The sequence below is a fragment of the Micromys minutus genome (genome assembly GCF_963924665.1).
Source record: "Micromys minutus genome assembly, chromosome: 16".
Taxonomy (NCBI): domain Eukaryota; kingdom Metazoa; phylum Chordata; class Mammalia; order Rodentia; family Muridae; genus Micromys; species Micromys minutus.
In genome coordinates this window covers 23,011,634-23,032,239 of record NC_137985.1, presented here as the reverse complement: position 1 = coordinate 23,032,239, position 20,606 = coordinate 23,011,634, and the positions used below count along the sequence as shown (strand labels likewise).

Genomic DNA, 20,606 nt, shown 5'->3' with positions numbered 1-20,606 from the left:
ATTTGAGCTCTAGGACATAAAAGACCAGAAGATGTCTTCGAGCAAGCCTAACTTCTTGAAGTGGTCTCTCTGTGAAGTGATGGCTTATTTACTCTGTGGATCTTGAAAGTCTCCTTATTTTCTTACTAGGCCATTGTATATTTGAATTTACACAGTACAAATATACATTGTGTATTGGTTTCAATGTATTTTAACAATCTGTATGTGCTTCTGTCTTCTTAAAATGGAAAGCATTTTTTATGTTTTCTACATTGGGTGAAAATTATGTGGTGTGGACAAACTGTTTCTTTTCCAACAGAGGCTTCCTGTTCTTACTCTGTCCTTGTCCTTGGCATTTTCTCGGCCCGGGAACAGAGCTTCAGGGGAACTGCCACTCTGAACCCTTCCTCCATCTCTCCTTTGTCTGCTCAACCTAAGTAGTTTATTTGTTCTTTGACTTGGGGAATTTATTCTGTTCTATCCTGTATTGGTTAAATAAATAAATGTGTTTATAGAAGTTGGGGCTTTATCTATTTGCAAAGAAGTTTGCAAAGAAGTTTGCTGTTGATATTATATTTCAATTTTGTTGAGCCTAAAATCTGAGTCACTATCTGAAGACTGGTACTTAGAATTAGCCTGCATAGCTATTAAAAGCAGGTGGGAACATGTTACACTCCTAACTCCAAGAAAGTTATTTTCCTTCATAGTAATAAAGACCATAGTCATAAAGCTCCTAAGACTTTGGAGCTTCCAAATTAAAAAAAAAAAAAAATAAAGAAGAGAAAAGTTTTATAGTAAGATTATTTGCTTCCATCATTGGTAACCAACTTGCTTAAAAAAATATCCAATCAAGCAGTGGTTTGGCCAGCAAATAGCATTTTTAAAATAAAATTAAAGATTGACAGTTTAGACTCTACATACACGGACAGACATAGATCTCCATGTGGTTGTCTAAAAACCAGAAAGAACAATTCATAATGCTATTGTTGCAAGTCATCTAACCAAGCAGAATCATTCAAGTGAGAACTATCATGATACGGGGTTTATGTTAAGGGTGGAGTTTATTTTAATAGCTTCATAAATTGGCTGAGACTGTATTTTTAGAATCATTAGAGGGCCAGGGGGGTCATTTACATTTTCAGTTATATTTTATTGCCTTTTATGTAGTAAATGATATGCTGTAGTCAGACTCATGAATACAGGACTTGATGAAGGTCTCAGAGCACATCCCTTGTGAATGTCAAAGATTTTATGAATGTTTATTATGTCCTGAAAGGAAAAACAAATGTCTGGTTAGTCTTTCCCACTACTTCATCTAATGATGCTTTGGCCATACAAGGTATTCATTAATATTCACCGAAGGGAAAGGGGAACACTCTCATTATGTTGCCCGCCCCCCATTCTTAGATTTCTCCCGAGGAGAGTTTATTTAAGTAATCGAGGAGGGGTAAATGAATAATGCGGAGTTTTTCTTCAGTTTCCATTTGTGAAATTGTAACAAATAAATAGCATCCTCATTCATTATTAATAGGCTTTCTAGAGATCAAAAAAGTAGATTCCACTTTCCAATGAATAATTCTACGGGCAATTATCTGCAGTTTAAATAAAAGGAAAAGCATTTTATGTGGACGATACAAGCACTGGATAATTAAAATAAAGTAACTGATTTCCATAAATAATGAAGATAGGAAATTATCTCTGACTTTGTTTGCAAAGCTCAATTTCCAATTCATCCCCCGTGAAGAGGATTAAGCACTTCCACTCTAGCCCTGCCACTCCATGGTGGCAGGCAGAGCATATTATGCAGACCACACAGTTTTGTTCCAAAAAAGGTATAAGAGGGAGCTAATTTCATCTGTTCATCTTTGAAAACAAGGCACCAATCCTGCATAGTTCTTTCAAACATTCAATTTACAAGATCCAAATAATGCTTTCTGAAATACACACACACACACTTTCCTGTAGACCATGTGTTCAACTACCAGAGCCATGGATACACAGGGAAGGGGAAGAGGGAGCAGTTGCCGGACTGTAAAAGTAGCAATACGCTGCTCAGTTTGTAAACGAGAAACACCTAACATATCCTTTATGAGCAGCAACAACTAAGTGGTATGTTGCTTATATTATCACTTTCAGAAGAAATAACCAAAACCTAGGAACAACTTGCAACATAAATGAATGCTAAGAGATTGAAAATTTTGTTCTTGTGTGCAATATAGTTCTGACTTGGCATAAGGAGAAGTGGAACATGATGAAGCACCAGAGCTATGTGGACAGCTTTTATCTTCCGATGCAATCCCTCTACTTTAAAAGAAGTCCAGATATGCGTAAAAGTCAAAATTCCCATGCAGAGTAAGTAACAGTCCTAGACTATCTCCCTCTGCCTTGAGGATATGCTTCCTCAGAATCTGGAGAGTTCTGGTCTACCAAGCTCGCAAATGTGCTCTCAGAATTTATCATCTCCCATTAAGAATTTCTACACGCATATGTGTGAGGGCCAGCATGCACTACATCTGAGCAAAGAACAATCTGGGAAAAAAAAATCTCAGAGCATACAGTCAGCGGCACAGTTTGCACTTTTTATTTGCTGCATGACCTTGAACAACTTACTAGGTTGTCAGTGCTTCTTCAGCTGTCATGTGAGGATGATAATAGACTGTATATCATAACTTCCACCCAGGACCAAGTATAACACAGGACATAAAAACCTCTCCTGGAATCAATGCGCCAAATCCTTCCAGTTTTCAGCACCCAGAAGTGTTCTAGAATGTTGCTCCTTTCTACCTATGGACTGTTTAGCTTCTTGGTACCTGTATCCAATCTGTATGATGTCATAGTTCTCTGACAGAATCAACATGCATTTTCAGTTAGTGGATGTTGTTCACATGTTATTAGATGATCAGGGCTCAGAATACAGCATGTTATGTGTCTGCCAACCTGAGGACTGACTCCTTAATAGAAACACAGAAAGAGGTTCTATATGCCACAGGCAGGAGTCATGATCAATATGTCTACAGAGGCCATGACAAGATGGAATTCATAAGCTATTTCCTCTTCATACTGAGGAGTCAAAAGATGTTGCATATTTGTGAAAATATAAATCTGCAAAAGCTCACAGAAGACATCTAACACTTGGAAAACATACATTTCCTTCAGAGACCTCAAACATCTCTACCATGTGGCTCCTATCTCTTTCTTCAAGCATTCAAGACAAGCAAAAAGATGGCACAACACTGTCGATTATAATGTATAATTCAGTATCTCTATAATGGTGGCTAACTACACCATCTTGCCTAAAATGCCATCCATTTTCCTTACCCCACCCAAATTTTGTGACTACAAACATTTACTTCTTAATCGAACCATCCAAAAGTCAACTTAGTGATGAAATCATTGCTCTTGCTTCCATTAAGGGGAAATTTAGTCACACTATCACCTTTGGAACCTTAACTTTTTTTAAATTATGAGACATTTCCAGCTATACAACTGAGCCTGACTCTATATGTGGAAGGATCTAAATCATACATCCTTACTCTCAGTACATTGCCGGGAGAGTGTCAGTGACTGGCAGGAAAATGATAAATAAATGACCCTCTGCCCTTAGAGAGCTAGAAAAATCTAAGTCTTTAACTTTTCAGATGAGTCCCAACCTGAAAGAAGCTAAAGCTTGAAAAAGGTCATTCCTAACCCAAGTTAATATACCTTTAACCCAACACAAATCTTATGAAGTGAGGGGCAAGCCATGGAGGAGGGCTGATAACAATGCTCAGTGGTGGAGTATTTGTCAAGTGTGAGCAAGGCCCTGAGTTTGGTCCCTATACTAAGAAAGAATGGGGAAGAAAAGTGCAAAGGAAGAAGAAAGATGTAGGCTGTGTGGAAAGAAAACTAGTAAGAGCAGTGCCGGGTAAGAGGTTTACAAATGACAGTTCTCTAAAAGGAAGGTAGTATCAGAGCTGTGTATATGTTGGGAGGAGAAGGTGTCATATCAAACAAGAGCCTAATTTATACAAAAGATGGCCTATGAAATTGGAAATCTGAGAACTTCCAATTACACGATTTTTAAAAATAGAATATGCAGGCATTTGAAATGTGTGCTTGAGTCCCTAAGGCTGCCATCCTCTCCACCACTGTCCTACTTGTCCATCATGTCATCAGAGCACTATGGTATCTGTATTCCTTAAAAGCACTGTGTGGTAACTGGGCCAAAGAGGAACTAAGAAATTGGCTCTATGGGATACATAATTCATGATAGCCAAACTGCCTAAAGTCAAATGCCTACAAACAGTTCTGCCCACTTCCCCAACAATATGAGCTCCTTTCCACAGTGATGCCTGGGTTTGACTGAGAGACCCTGCCTCAGTGAGTGAGGTTTAAGAGCAGTCGAAGATGATTCCCAACATCAGCCTCAAGCCTGCACATGTATTCATTCACATATGCAGACATATATAAACACATAGATACACACAAGAAAAACAACAGAATTTCTTTAAAAAAAAACATCTAGATTTTTCACCAAAAACATATGATCTTCAAAGTAAAACAAACATAAAAATATCATAATGAAGTCGGTGAAGTGATTTGGAAAGCTAGATCAAGCAAAGTAATCTCTGACAAAATCATACATAAGAAAAACAAGTAGGGAGTGTGCAGTAGATTTTAAACTATAGAAGAAATGTGCTAAGGACTGTAAAACACATAAATCTTCTGCCTTCTGCCAAAATGATGAGTTTGAAAATATCCACAGCTTTAAACATCACAGTGAAATATCAAAACGCTGTACAAGAGGGATTTCTGAAAAAGTGATAAAGAGAAAATGATGAGTTCCCTTCAATAGCAGGGAGGGGTGAGTGTGTGTGTGTGTTTGTGTGTATGTGTGTGTGTGCCTTCTGTCTCAATAAAAAAAGATCATTTACTAAAGAATGACCATCACTGTTGTTTAAATCCAGATTCATGCCACATCTCATTTATAATATGTATATAGTATTGAGAGAGAACGAGATTTTTGAATTTGCAAAAAACTTGTTTATTTTGCTACATACAGATAATTTGGGGAGAGGGGATGTCAGGAAAAATGTGGAAGAACTAAAGACAAAGAAAGAGGAGTGATCGGTTAAAAAACTAGAAGTTATAGTTGAGTTGGAGAAACTGCTGATGCTTGATGTTTTAAAAATGTGTAAAACTACCATCTGGAACCAGATGTTCTCAGCAGCCGAGCCTGGCAGAGAGGGCAGTAGGAAGTGTAAGAATACTAGGCTTTCTATTATTATGGAAGAGGAAGACAGAGATGCCATCACTGCTGACAGAAATGCTAGAATTGTTTAAAAAAAATAAACACTAGAGAGTAAAATGGACACATAAACTATAAACTATAAATGTAATGAATATATGACTATTACACATATGTGTATATGGGAGGAAGGAAGAGAAGAAATAATTAAAATAAAACCCCAGAATGCCCGTTTTCAACTGAAAATAAAAATATAGTTTCTTGAAGAATTTGCAAAATGAAATTAAAAGATCCACCATGGGCAACAGCAAAGAAGGAAACATATGTACAATGATATACAGTAGTTCAACAAGAAATGTATATTGGATTATTGTTGCCTCTTTTGGAAATATAGCCCTTGGTTGATAGGAATGTTGAGTATCTGGTATTATAATGAGGAAACTATTAAAAGAAGCTGACTTGCTGGTCTCCCAAAAGACATAATCATGATTAGAGAGATGGAAATTTCTGTCTATTCCATCTCTAGGAAAGAAAGAGGGCTGGAGATTGAGTTGATTTCTAATACCATGATCAATCACAACTATGTAATAAAACCTTCAGCAAGAAGTCTAGACAGAGGCTGAAGAGATGGCTCAAGGGTTAAAAGCATTTGTTATTACAGAGGACCCAGGTTTGATTCTTAATATCTACATGGTAGCTCAAAAAATCTCTGTCCATCAGATATCAGCTCTTGGTCATCAGATTTATAGTAGTGAATAGACACTCTAAAGAATATTTCTAAATCCTCAGGCATGGAGGTCTTACTTAACTCTTACTAAACTGTCAGGTAACCTGGAGCACAACCCTATTTCATGGTTGGATCTGAGACCTAGAGTCCGTGACTAGCTATAACATTCTACAACACTGGGAAATCACTGTGTTTCTTGAATGAGTCTTAATTAATCATGTTTTAATCCTGCTGTTCTGTTAAAAATTTAGGACTTGCATGGTCTGTGATCACCTTTAGCCTTGGCCCTGGCAGCTGGTTCTTATCCAGCTACAACTCCTGCTATAATAATCACAGATTCACTCTTGAAACCATAGAAAGCCCCAATTAAATTTCTTTTATAAACTGCCTTGGTCATGGTGTCTCTTCACAGCAATAACAGTAACCAAGACACCAGGCAAAAGGCCAGGACAATAGAGCATCTATGATGCCTGGCCCCTTAAACCTAGGACTGTGTCCTGGCTCTGTCCATTGAACTGTTTCTTTAACAATTATGGCAAGTAATTCCCTTTTTGGAACTTTAGAACAGAATCCTGGCCCATACTAGTAGCATAGGTCTGAGCTTGGCCTCTGAGATATGAGTCATCTCACGGGACTGAAGATTTAACCTTTGGGGTGTACACTAACTTCAGGTCATAGCACAATCCCCCAGTTGTCAGGTTCCTAGTTGGTGTCAGAGGGCCAGGCAACTGATTATTGATGAAGCAAACAACATACTTCACAGGGACAGTTCTGTGAGTCAGACAAGGATGCTATGAAAAGCAGAAAGCAGGGTCATTAAGACGTAAAGAATTGGGCAGAATAAAGCATGGAATCCAACAGGGAGGCACAATCATGGTAAGTCTTATGAATCTAATTGCAAGGTTAGATACTCAAAATCTGTGTATTACAAATGTACAAATGTGCATGTGCAGCCAAACCTGATGAAGCCAGGAGAAATCAAAAGAAACAAACATACAAGGAAGGAATTGTCTATGAATAATTAGGCAGTAAAAGATGCAAAAGATGAAGGAGAAAGGAAGGGATGGAAGACATAGACACACAGAGAATATTGTATAGTTGTTTATCATATATTGTGTTAAATAAAGAAAACTTTGTCAAGTCACTTAAGAACTGTAAAACTGAAATAGAGTCAGATTTTCATGATTTCTCAAAACTGCTCTTTTCTCCAAAACAATAAAAACTATTCTATAAGAACAAAAATTAAAAACAAGACAAAGTTCCTATGCTATAGCATATATCGATGAATTTATAAGAACAATTTCTTCTCTTTTTTTTCAGAGAACAGTACATTTATATAAAACTGCCCCAACTCTGATGTCCAAAAAACAAAGAAGAGGCTAGGGAGTTGGCTCAATTGGTAACATGTTCAATGTGCAAGAGTAAGACCTGAGATTGGATCCTCAGCACTTATATAAAAAGCCAGCCATAATGGTGAGCATCTTAACCCCTAGTACTAGAAGGGCAGAGACCGGCGCATCCCTGCAGCTCACTGCAAACCAGTCTAGGAGATTGGTGGGCAGTAGCTTCAGTGAGAAAGACTGAAGTAGAGAGTGGCTGAGGAAGGCACATGACACTAACTTCTCTACACACACACACACACACACACACACACACACACACACACGCAAGTGCACCTGCACATATACATACACATACACGCAAACAAAGGAAAACCTACACATACCCCATAAGAGCAGATTTTCTTAAGATAACAATACAAAATAGGAACAAATATAACCCAGTTATGAATTGAAAGACTGGGGTGATAAAGCATGTCTGGGAAGGTCAGACCTTAGGATAGTCCAGAAGATACCTAGCCAGGACAAGAAACTGAAAAGGGCTGGGGCTCCATCATCTTAATGAAGGCTAAAAGAAGTCAGAAAACAGCCATGTTCAGGGAAACTAATGTTTTTCATCTTAAATGGTTACGAAGTCCTTGACCTTAAAAGGTCTACCCCTGATCTGTGTGTCTGTGTGATGACCCCACTGCAGCATTTTAGTGAGGTAAAGACTATTTTACAAGTTTAGTCACCAGAGATGCTCAAAAATATTTTGACCAATACATACATTAGAGAGGGTTCTTCAAAGCTTCAGGATGGCAACAGCATGGCCAACCTCTTTGGAAGAAGCTGCAGACAGTGCAAACAACCTCTCAAACACAGAATCCTCAAGGTGACAGACACACATTCTACAATTTTAGTGATTACCTCATCTTATGAGTTCATGGATAAACTGGAAGAAGTAAATATATTCTCTGTCTGAGAGAGAGAGAGAGAGAGAGAGAGAGAGAGAGAGAGAGAGAGAGAGAGAGAACCATAAAATGTACTTAGAAAGATAAATGCCAAAGAATAACTTGAAATTTTTGGAAATAACATTCAGAAGGCAATTGCTACATAAGTTTAAGATCACATTCTTTTTATTATCATGTTGAAAACTGTTAAATTGGCTGCTGGGATGCTGATACAAAATGCAAATGCATGAACAAATTTGAGAATGAGAAGACAGATCCACGGTCTCTCAGGGTTTACTCATGGGTGTGCTGACACAATTTCACATGTGAGAAAAGAAGTACTAATGGAGTACAGGTTTCTTCGAAAACAAATAGGCTAGATCATCCATCCCATGACACCATTAAGCCATCAACTACAGAATTTCAAACGGCTTAAGGAGCTAAATATTAAATTGACTAATGTATGGTGGTTAAGTTTTGTTAGTTTTTAATACCTTATGTGGGAAGTTTGTCTGAGTGGATTTTAAACAAGTAAGCATAAATCAGGTGTAGTGGAGAACACCTATAATCCACACATTCAGGAAGCAAAGGCAGAGGAATCATAAATTTAAGGCCTACTGGGAGCACATGGTAAAACTCCTGTCTCAATAAACAAACACAGACATGAATGGAAAGGGACACAGATTTGATGAAGAGAGCATTTTAAACTTATCCCATTTTACAAAATAGTCTATACAGCATTGCAGGGGCTCTGGTATTTCTGAAAAGCATTTCCAATACATAGATCAGATCTGATGCCATGCACGTATGATGGAGTATTTGCAATTGACTAGAAGATGTTAAAGATAGGACAATAGTGTTTGCTCTGTAAGCATGAGAACACATGTAAAATGCTAAGCAAGGCTGCACGTGTCTATAACACATGTATTGGGAGGTGGAGACTGGCATATCAGGAGCTCCATTACCTAGCCTAAAAGCAAGCATCAGGTTCAGTAAGAGACCTTGTGTCAGAACAATATGGTAGAAAGCATCAGAAGCTCACTGGTGCCCTGCTCTGACCTCCCCATACAGTGTACATGCACACCCACATGGAGGACTTCCAAGTGGCCAATAATATATGAAATACAGATTGCCCTACTAGAATGGTGAATATTCAGATCATTATAAAGTTGACATACACACACTGAGCTACTGGACTTCTAGGTTTTATCTGTGCTAATTGTTGAAGGTTAATGTCATATCTGTGTAGAAAGCTGCCTTCTTTTCTACAATGAAAAGAAAGAAAAGATAACATGGACAAAGAAGTAACCAAACCACAGAAAGTACACCAGTTATGATACAGCTAGTGTTTGTAACAAGTTGAACTGGGTCCCAACCTAGTTGCTATATTGACATTTCTTTCCTCTGTTCATCAACGTGGCCCAACTTAAAAAACAAGCAAACAAACAAAAACATTAGCAATATTCACTATTAGTGTAAGAGTTTTTATGCTAAATCCTATTGAAAGAGATATAAACTGATAAAAGATATTTATGAGGACAACATGGTTGATTCATTTAAATAAACACATTTCAAACATGCCATTTAACCCAAGAATTTTTTAGGAAAACCAAATTAAGAGACTGACATAGAGGCTAGATATTTCTAAAAGGCATCATGACAGTAGCACTTGCAAGAGTGTAAATTCAGAGTCAACCTGCAGTAAGTAAACCGAATCCTGGTGAAAAACTTTGGGGAAAATCCATACAATAAAACGATAATTGCAATTTAATAAAAAAGACACAGGTTCATCCCCAACAAACCAGTATAAATTGATACGGAACAACTGCAAAACTCACTGGGTTATTGGTCCATGAAACAAAAATGGTAAAAACAAACATTTATATTTTAAAAAGTAGGAAGAGAAAGAGAGAGGGAGGGATTTACAGATTCCTTGCCTGTGTTTAGAAAAGACACTGGAAGACAAACACAGCTGGATTCTTATTAACAAAAGTTTTTCTTCAAGGGAGCAAAATAAAAGAAAGTTGGGACATAAGACAATGAAAGGAAAAATACAGATCTGAGCATTGTGTTAATATCAATAGCTATTCCTAGAAGTGTGAGTGTGTGTGTGTGTGTGTGTGTGTGTGTGTGTGTGTGTGTGTGTGTATCTGTGTATGAAATAAAAACAATATAAAGAAGAAGAAAATGAATTTAATTGATTGGACTCCAAATGGATCTATTGACAAGAAAATAAAACCCTGAGATGGCATGTTGTCATTGCTGGCTGTCTCAACATCAATCTAGAGTGTGCCTGGGATATCCAGCCACTAGGAAAGATATGTGACAGATGAGGCCAATATCCTGAGAAGTTCCAAGAGCAAATCAACCCTCTTAGCATTCTCACCACTCCTGCTTAGCTCAGCAGAATCAAGTCTACTCAGTGCAGGTTTCTCTCTGATACACTGACTTGTTTTTGTAGAGTTTCTTAAGGAGCCACTAGAGTTTCCAGACAATTCTCATTTTACCATCAACCTGCAACCTTAACCTACACTGATGGTAGATCAAATTTGAAGCACATGCAGAGAAAGCTGGCAGGGTAAACTTCACAGTCCTCTACTTGGAGGCTTGTTTAACAGTGCTCAGCACAGCTCCTCAGACTTGACTTCTAACACTTCACCCTGGGTAAAAGCAGCTTCCATCACATGGATGGCATGGGAGTTCTTCATAGCAGTCAACACCACTCCCAGTCTCAGACCTTATTCCTACTTTGAAGCTCCAAAATAGGCACAAGGCACTTTTGCACAAGGTTCAGGAGAGAGTCAGCACTGCTTTCTTAGAGCACCTGCAGTGCCTCCTATGAGGATCGTGTTAGCAAAGCAGTAGACAGTATCAGAAGAAGATGCTAAGAACAGTGCAAATGATGGAGGCATGCCTTGTGAAGGTTCAGGAAAAAAAAAGTTTAGGCATCCTTTACATTCTTTATCAGAGCCAATTGATGTTTTATATTAATAATCTGTGGTTCTAGCCTTCTGGGGATGAAGAGACAGCCATGATTAACAAGAGACCAGCACCAAACCATTGCTTTGTTAGGATAGGCTTTACTGATAAATTGGGGGTAAAGAATCAGCTTTGGTTTAAAATATACCAGCATTAGGGGAGGAAATTTTTCTGGGAAATATTCTCTTGGGCTCAGCATTTCAAAGCTGTGGTTCATAGGCAGACAAGGCTTCGAGTTTTGCTGGCAGAAAAACTTGATCATACATAATAGTCACACAGGTGATACTGACTTTGAAGTCATCAACAGGCCTTGGAGAGCAGCTGAGGCATGACACCATGTTTCAGGGATGGAGACATTTGGAAAGAGAGGACAGGAGAGGCCATTGGTAAAGGTGCAGCCTCATTTACAGTAGAAGACTTGGGATTTCAGAGGTCATAGAGAGATAGTGAGGCTTGATACCAACTGGCAGGGCCAGAATCCTTGAAGATAGCCAAGGATAGAATATTGATGAAAGATCAGCCCAGTTGCAGTAAAATCCCCAAGCGTTTAGGATGACCAACAAAGTCAGCAGCAATTGTGGAGTGGCATCTGTGTGAACCTTGGTGACAAATTACATGCTGTAGATGACAGAGCAAGGATAGTGATACTAGTAAGCCCTTTGGATCTTAACTCCCATATGTCTGACAATGGCTTTTACACTGTTGGACTTTGCTCTTCCTTTGATGTGGTTGTGCCTGGGCTCTGGGTCTGCCCTCTTGGAATAAGAATGCATTTAACTTATTTTGATTTTACAAGACCCCAAGGGAAAGAGATGACTTTGGAATTTTACAGAGAGCTTAGAGTTTTAAGAGGCTTAGATATTTTAAAGATGGAACTTTGAAAATGTTTTAATCTGTGCAGACTGTAGGACTTCTCAAAATTGAACCGTTTTATACCATGATATTATTATTAATATGAGATCTTCAGAATGAGCAAAAAGGAAAGGTTATGGTTTAGCAGTAATGTGGTTTTGTGACATATTGACAAGGGGTCAGTTATAATAGTTATTCTTAGGAAAACTTGAAACAAGCTATAGTCATTTTAGAAGATGGACCCTCAATTAAGAAAATACTTGTACTGGACTTGCCTATGATAAGCTATAATGCATTTTCTTGATTAATGATTAACTGGGGGAGCCCTAATTATTGTAGTCAGTGCCACTCCTAGGCTGGTGGTCCTAGTGCTAAGTAATAAAGCAGGCTGAGCAAGCCATGGAGACCAAGCCAGAAAACAGTCCACCTCCATGGTTCTGGATAACAGTTCCTGCCTCCAGGTTGCTGCTTTGAGGTCCTGATCTTACTACTGTGCATGATAGACTACAAGCTGTAAGCTGAAATGAATCTTTTTATGGAAACAGAAATCCTAGCTAAGAATTCCTCTAAGTGGATAATCTCTCCAAGTGATTGGCCTTAAAACTGTGTATGTGTGTATGTGTGTGTGTGTTGCATATATATATGTATATATTCCATATATATATATGGAATCAGAGAGTTGTATTTGTATATGTATGCATGACATAACAATCATTAAAGAAAAAATAGAAAGGGAGAAAACAGATGAGTCATAAAAACAGAGGAAGTCTTGGAGTCTGAGAAGGATACATTATGAGAAGAGAATTTAAGGCAACCTAAATATAGTATAAATATATACATGTGTAAAATGTCATAATGAAACCCATCATTTTCAACAATTAATAAATACTAATAGAAATGGAGAAACATATAAACTTAGAATCCTGGCAGGCCCGAGTTTTAGGTGGTCAGTGCATTATTATCTACAACCACTCCATCGTGCAATAGCTGTTGATCAGCCTCTCCCCCATACCTCCCCCATACCTCCCCCATACCTCCCCCATACCTCCCCCATACCTCCCCCACTCACCCCAGACAACAGTCTATTCCCAACCTTTATGAGATCAATTCAACATTGCATATGAGATCTTGTGGTGTTTGTCATTATGTGTCTGGCTTACTTCACTTGAGATAATGATGGCCAGGTCTATCTGTGTTGTTGTGAATAGCAGTTTTCTATGGCTAAATGGTATCCCGTTGTGCATATGTAGCACATTCTTCTTTATCCCTTTATCAGTTGATGGACATAAGTTGCTTCTGTGTCTTAGCTATTATGCTAGTGCTGCAGGGAGCATGGGAGTGTCACGTTTAACAAAATACAATATCAGAACAACTTTATCATCTTCTAAGTAGAGATAATAGTAACACCTACCACATAGGACAAGAGCAAATGAGAAAGTCCAATTTTAAGCCTCCACTAACCTGAATCTTATTTATGAACAGCTGAATAAAATGGCTCTTAATAGCAACTAAATCCTGTCATCATTTGTGGTTTCAAGAGTGTGGTCAAATTTAACCTAAGTGAGATTCAGCGTGGTAAAAGGAGGAAAATACTCAATAAAATAAACAAATAAAGGAGTGCAGTTACAAAGAGTACAATTTCTAGCTCACCGGAAAAGACTGCCCAGGATGGATTGCTATCCGTGTGGCAGAGTCCAACAAGGAATGGGTCTAAGATTGCAGCTTTGCTGTTCTTGCTCAGCAAACAGGAAAAGAGGAAAGGAAGCACTCAATTTAACATTGGTTCTGGAAGATTAATGGGAAAAGAGAGGGAGGGAGATGAGGTGGAAGAGGAAAACTGAGATAATACCCGAAGTCTGATGAAAAAGTCAGGTGTGAATTTAAGACCTAAAAAACGAAGGAAAATATCTAACATAGGATGAAGTAGTATGAAGGTAAGAAAAATAAAGAAGGCAAAGCTTCAGCAATGTGTTCTGCTTCTTTCAGTAACAGGTTCTTCTCTTCTTTAGGCTAGGAGGTCAGAAAACCCAGGAATCTCCATTTAAGATATACAGTAATGCTGAGATTTGAATGTCTCCATGCCAAGAGCCTAACCCGGAATTCCCTCCTGCCTTTCCATAGTCCCTTTGTATAGTGTGCCATAAGCTTTTGAGTCTTCATCACATTTTCTGTTGGAGAAAACTAACCTTGCATTTGCCACATCTCTCTCATTGGATATTTTAAGTAATTTTTGAAGTTTAATTTACAAAACACTCACGGGAGGAAATACAGGGACAAACAGAGGAGCAGGGATTGAGGAGAAGATCATCCAGAGACTGCCTCACCTGGCAATCCATCCCATATGCAGCCACCAAACCCAGGCACTAGTGCTGATGCCAACAAGTGCTTACTGGCAGAACCTGATATAGATGCCTCCTCAGAGGCTCTGCCAGAGTCATACAGATACAGATGAGGATGCTTGCAACTAACCATCAGACTGAACACGAGACCCCAATGAAGGAGCTAGAGAAAGGACTGAAGGAGCTGAAAGGGTTTGCAACCCCATGGGAAGAACAACATTATCAACCAACCAAACCCTCCACAGATCCCTGGGACTAAAACACCAAACAATGAGTACACATGAAGAGACCATGGCTCCAGTTGCCTATGCAGCAGAGGATAGCATTGTCTGTCATCAAGGGGAGGAGAGACCTTCGGTCCAGTGAAGGCTCGTTTTGTTCAGTGTAGGGGAATGCCAAAGCACTGAGATTGGAGTGGGTGGTTGGGAGAGGGAGCACCTTCAAGAAACCAAGGGGAGGGGAAGAGGGAGAGGAATAGAGGTAAGAGGATAACATTTGAAATGTAAATACAGAGAATATCCAATAAAAATGAAAAAACAAACATTTAATAACTCTAAACACTGAATGCCAAATGAATGACTCTCTATAATCTTACAGAGCTCCAAAAAATCACAACCATTCATTTTTACAGTATTGTACCTACTCATAAAAATTCCCACTCTCATATTGTTAACCTTATTGCTCTTCCCAACTCTCAGGAAACCATACTGCATTTCCTCCACAAGTTTGCCTGTTTTAAATATTCATAAAAGTAAAGCTATGCTATGTTCTGTGCATAAATACCTGGCATCTCCACAACATGTTTCCTCTGGGAACACACTTCAAAAGTGTGCAGTGTTGCCCACTGGACAGGGCAGTGGGCAGAGCTGCACAATGCCTTCCAGGCTGAAGGTCATTGGCATTGCTTCCAGTTGTCCAGTATGACTGATACACTATGTCCTACAGCCTACAAGATCTTATTTTAAAATAGGCATTTGCATGTCTCAAGGATAGATGGCAAGGAATAAGGTTGCCTGGTCAACAGAAAAATTTAAATATATGAAATGGCCAGGTTCTTCTTTCAAGTGTCCATGCTATTTTGCATCCTGTCAGCAACTACGAAACTCAAGTCTCTCCACACTTTTGCCAGCTCTGGCAGTTACCTATATAATGGCTATTCTTTATATCAACTTGATACAGCTGGGAAAAGGGTATCTCAGTTATAGAATTGTCTCCATCAGATTGGCCTAAGGACACGTCTATGGAGCATTTTCTTGGTTACTCTAAAAGGAGAAGGACATAGCCCACCATAGGTGGTACCATCCTTAAGCTAGTAGTCCTGGGTTATATGAGGAGCCTGGCTGTGCAGAAGAAAGAGGCAAGCCAGTAAGCAGTATTCCTCTATGGTCTCTCTTTTAGTTTCTACCTCCAGATTCTTACCTTGGCTTTTCTCAGGAATGGACTATAAAGTATGAGACTGTATTAGTCGGGATTCTATAAAGAAAGAGAACTGATAGGAACAGGAGGCTGACGAAGGAGCTTGAATAGATCCACAAATGTGGAATGAAAATCTCTTCTAACATCCAGGTTGATGAAGCTAATTTATTGACTTAGCAAGGGCTTATGGTTTCTGACAACCGTCCATATGAAAAGGGAGCCTTCAGAATTGAAATCAACTTTCCAGCAGGGTATCCATTCAAATCATCCAAGATCACATTTAAGACAAAGATCTATCACCCTAACATTAGTAAGAGAAGGGGCACGTCTGTCCACCAATATTTAGTGCTGGAAGCCAGTCACCGAGACTGACCAAGTAATCCAGTCCCTCATAGCACTGGTGAATGAACCCCAGCCTGATCACCCACTCTGGGCTGACCTACCTGAAGAATACACTAAGGACTGTAAAAATATTCTGTAAGAATGCTGAAGAGTTTACAAAGAAATATGGAGGAAAAACGACCTGTGGACTAAAATCTGCCATGTGTTATTCCAGCAAGTTTGAGCGGAGTCCCAGAGCAGTGCATTCAGACACCCCACAAAGCAGGACTCTGTGGAAATTGACACATGCCACCTACTAACGTCTGCTTCTGGCAATTACTAACTTTCTACAGTTTTCTTAATCAACAGCGGTCTAGGTAACTTGGAAAGAAGGATTAAAATATGCAGATGTCCTAAAAATTAAAAGGACAGCTCATGGGTTTCTGGCCCCAGTAGTCCATCAATAGCTGTCTCCTGGCAGAGAGCTCTAGAACTGTGTAGTTGGTAGTCCATGAGACTGGATGTCTCAGCATTCTTAGTCTGGTGCCAGAGTCCCAGAGGACTGCTAGAGAGGTGATGGTCTTCACTGTATTGGAATCCCAAATACATAATTTCTAACACCGATGAAGCGATGACTCAATGATGGGGTGAGTGGACTTGTCCGAAGGAGTGAGGAGAAGCAGACGACAAAGCCAAACCTTTTTGTGTCCTAGGCTACCAGCAGAAGATGTGACCAGACTGAATGTGGAGCTTTACACCTCCAATGATCTAATTACAAAAACCAAAACTGAAAACAAAATCAAATCCCTCCCAGCTGTGCCCAGCTGTTTGGGTTTCAGTTGATCCTGGATGTGGTCAGGTTAACAACAAAGGTTTTATCCCAAAGATGAAATGAGCTCTTTCCTCCCCAGACAGATTTGGCCAGTGCTTTATCACAGAAACACAAAGCAGAGTAGACTAGTCTGGTCTTTTGTTGTTTGTTGCTGTTTTGTTTTGAGTGGTGCACCTCTGGGATGGAGATGGGGCCTTGTCTGTGCTAGTCCTGTGTTCTCCTTATCTAGAACATCAGTCTTTGCTTTTATGGATGGAACTGATTCTCACTGTGATCTTAAAGGTGTAAGACACCTTTTCCTGTGCTCCGCAGAAAAATATCGCCTTTGGCCAAGTGAATATTTAAATTTTTTGTCTCACTTGAAACTCATTATCATGGAAGGTGAGTATTCATAGATTGTGTATATACATTTGTATCATCTATATCCTGGTCCATTTACAGTCTTAAAAGTTTGACGTTTTGACAAAGTACAATTAATTTTTGTTCAAGAATCATGTTTCCAGTGTCAAACCTAAGAATTGCTTGGAAGATCATGAAAAACATTTTTTTAAATATTTTATTCTAAAAGTTTAAAATCATGTTTAAATCTACAACTTACTATTAGCTAATTTGGGAATATGGTATCAGACAAAGGTCAAAATTAATGTTTTCATGTGGGTATTCAGTTGTCTTCCCAGTTCATTTGTTGAAAAAATTACTCTTTACCAAAACTGTAAATCAAAACTCAATTAACTGTATGTATAAGATTTTTGACTCTCCATTCTAGCTCATGAACTTTATACTACCATCCTTTCTATTACCAAAAGAACACCCCAATGCTTTTATTCAAGCTGGATTTTTGGATATATCACCTAGAGATCCAGGAGTCCAAAGAGGAGTGTTTAGACCATGTACCTGGCTCGTAACACAAACATGACCTCAGTGAGTATTGTGGTTCATATCCTCTGGCAAAATTGTATTTTTGAAACAAAAAGATATACAGCACCACTGACAATTTATTCTAACGACAGAGACCACCTGCAAGCCCTAAAACTTAGTGCAGGTGCAGACAATTAGCAAGAATTCAATTCATTTACTTGGGCCCATAGATGATTTTGGGGGGAGGGGAGTTTTTTTTTTTTTTTTTTGTTTGTTAGGTTGGCTTTTTGTTTGGGATTTTTTGTTTTGTTTTGTTTTGTTTGTTTTTTGGTTTTGTTTTGTTTTGTTTTTGTTTGTGTGTATGCTTTAAGCCACTATGTGTAATGATATCTTTGGTTTCCTACTTCCAAGCCTTCCCTGGGTTCCGGGTAGGAAGTCTCCCTTACTCTAGGCACTGAAAAGTAATGTTCTTACAGAAGATGGGCTTCTCTGTCATGCTAGGAGTTGGACCTCTGTTGGTTTAGGTCAAGACAGTGAACATTTTCTGGAAAGGACAGTGAATGTCTGATCTCTAGAGTAATCAATGTCCTGTCAGTGAGAGGACACAGCCTGCTGGAAATATTTGCTTCTGTAAAGCAGGGAGGCTCTGCCTTGCCCCTTATTTTGCAGATCTCAGGTGCATTCGTTAGTCTCCTAAGACTGCACTGACAGTGACAATAGCAGTGAGATTCTAGGCAGACATGGTGGCTCATGCCTATAGCCAACACCCAGGATGCTGGGGGAAGTAGGTAGTTCTGAGTTCAAGCTTAGTCACGGCTACGCAGTGAGTTCTGCTACAGCCTGTGCTGTCAGGGCTCTGTCTCAGACAAACTAAACAGCTCATGTTCATTCCCCGTGTCTCTGAAGCTAGAAGTGGTAGCAGATCCACTGAATAAATTCTGGGAATTAAATTCTCCAATCATTCTCTATCTATGTGGGTCACACTGATCCATCTTGTCTAAGCCCCTCAGTTCAAATTCAAATTCAATTTTTAAATGTATATATTGTTCACTTTTTCAACTCCAATGGAAGGATGGTTGATGTGAGATACATTGTTGTCTATTCTTGTCAAAGCTCCAAACCTACGACTTAAGGCTACTTAGAGCAAATAGTGCCACTGTCCTTCGGTGGCTCTCTATGTTCCTCATGTCAGCTGAAATCCCTGCAGTGAACAGTGTGACCCCAATGCCAAGAACTGCCTTTACCATAACTCACTACTACCCTGGTTCTCCTTTCAAAATATAAAATTATTTTTAAAACCCCAGCATTTCTTTAAAGCCTGGGTTTATCCATGATTCAGGGTCTATAGAGCAGTTGATGCTATTACTAGCATTCTGGCCAATGCTGTATCTGGCCATATTTATGTGGTATCCTTGCCTTGGAAAAACTGCTTTTGGTTTTCCTTCATAGTATATTCTGAATAATTTTTTTAAAAAACAGGTATGATATTTTAATGTTAGGTTTAGTATGCTTTAGTAAAAATATCCAGAAATAATTCTTAACCTGAGTCCATTTGAGATAGAAGCTGGCCATCGATCCCAGAAATATACTGCTGGCCAGGTGTCTCTCACCTCTCTGTCTCTCTTTCTCCCTCTCACCCCCCTCCCCCTCTAGTGGCTCTAGCAATCAATCCTTAGCTCCTTTGGCTATAGGGGTTCTGAGTGTCCTACACTGAGCTGCACTGATCTGTCTCTATTTCCATCACTTCAGTCTCTGTCTCCATAATGACCCCTCTTCCTATAGAAATGCTTTTTGGATTTAAGGCCCACCATAAGTTCTAAGTGGTTGTATAGACAAATCCTTTAAAATGTAATCTACAAAGATCCTATTTCTATGTAAGCCCTCATTCTGAGGGTTCAAGTGCACATTAATTAGGAAGATGTAAGATCTAAACCACGACACTTGATCCAGGTCAGCTACAATAATCTAGGCCATCAATGACCTAACAGACAATCTGTGACCAGTTCACCAGGCTGTCTACTATATGATCTGGAGGAATACGTTCCTGTTTGATTCAAAGTAAACAGTGATACAATTCATATATATAAGTGCCTCCGAATATTGTCGCATGAAGACAGGGCTAAAAACAGAGACAGTCAGTCAGTCACCTTGTGACCAGAGGAAAGCCATAGAACTCCAGAGAAGCCAACATAAAGTCCTTCTCTCACAGAGCAGCTGACTTCACCAACTCTGTGATTTCCTAGCTCCAGCTTTGTACAATGATTGATAATAAACTCCTCTTGATTACATCCCCGAATTCCATTTTACTATGGGCTACAATCAACATAATCCCTGCTGCTCTCGGAGCATTCCTTTCCAAGCAGCCTCGGAAGACGGCTGCTAGAGGCCAGAGTGGCTAAGGAAGTTGCTGATCCTCCCTCCAGCTATAGCAGACACCAGCCCAAACCCATTTTCTTCTCAAATTCTCTCACTTTGACACTGATTCACTGAGTAAAAAGGCTGCAGCTGACTTTCATATTTAATTCTGGGATGTAATGTGGAGGAGGCTGGCTTGAAAGACATTTGAAGTACTTGGTTGGAATAAAAACAATTCTCTGAGGATGGAAATGGGACTATCTAGAGAAGAACAAAATAAAATAAGAATTCTCTCTCTCTCTCTCTCTCTCTCTCTCTCTCTCTCTCTCTCTCTCTCTCTCTCTCTCTCTGTGGGTGTGGGTGTGTAAGAGAGAGAGAGGAGGGAGAGGGAGAGACAGAGAGAGAGGGAGGGAGAGAAAGAGAGAGAGACAGAGGGAGAAACAAAGAGA

The 20,606-nt window shown here is 39.3% G+C and overlaps 1 protein-coding gene and 1 pseudogene across 2 annotated transcripts in view; one reads left to right on the top strand and one right to left on the bottom strand.

The window, feature by feature from the left end:
* The window catches only part of OPCML (opioid binding protein/cell adhesion molecule like), a gene marked incomplete at both ends in the record, with an annotated part of 1,083,292 nt that overhangs the window by 983,242 nt on the left and 79,444 nt on the right, over window positions 1–20,606 (bottom strand). The window lies entirely within an intron of this gene.
* LOC308431350 (ubiquitin-conjugating enzyme E2 L3-like) lies at window positions 15,882–16,325 on the top strand (annotated as a pseudogene). Its single transcript has one exon. The product of its transcript is annotated as a ubiquitin-conjugating enzyme E2 L3-like (transcript).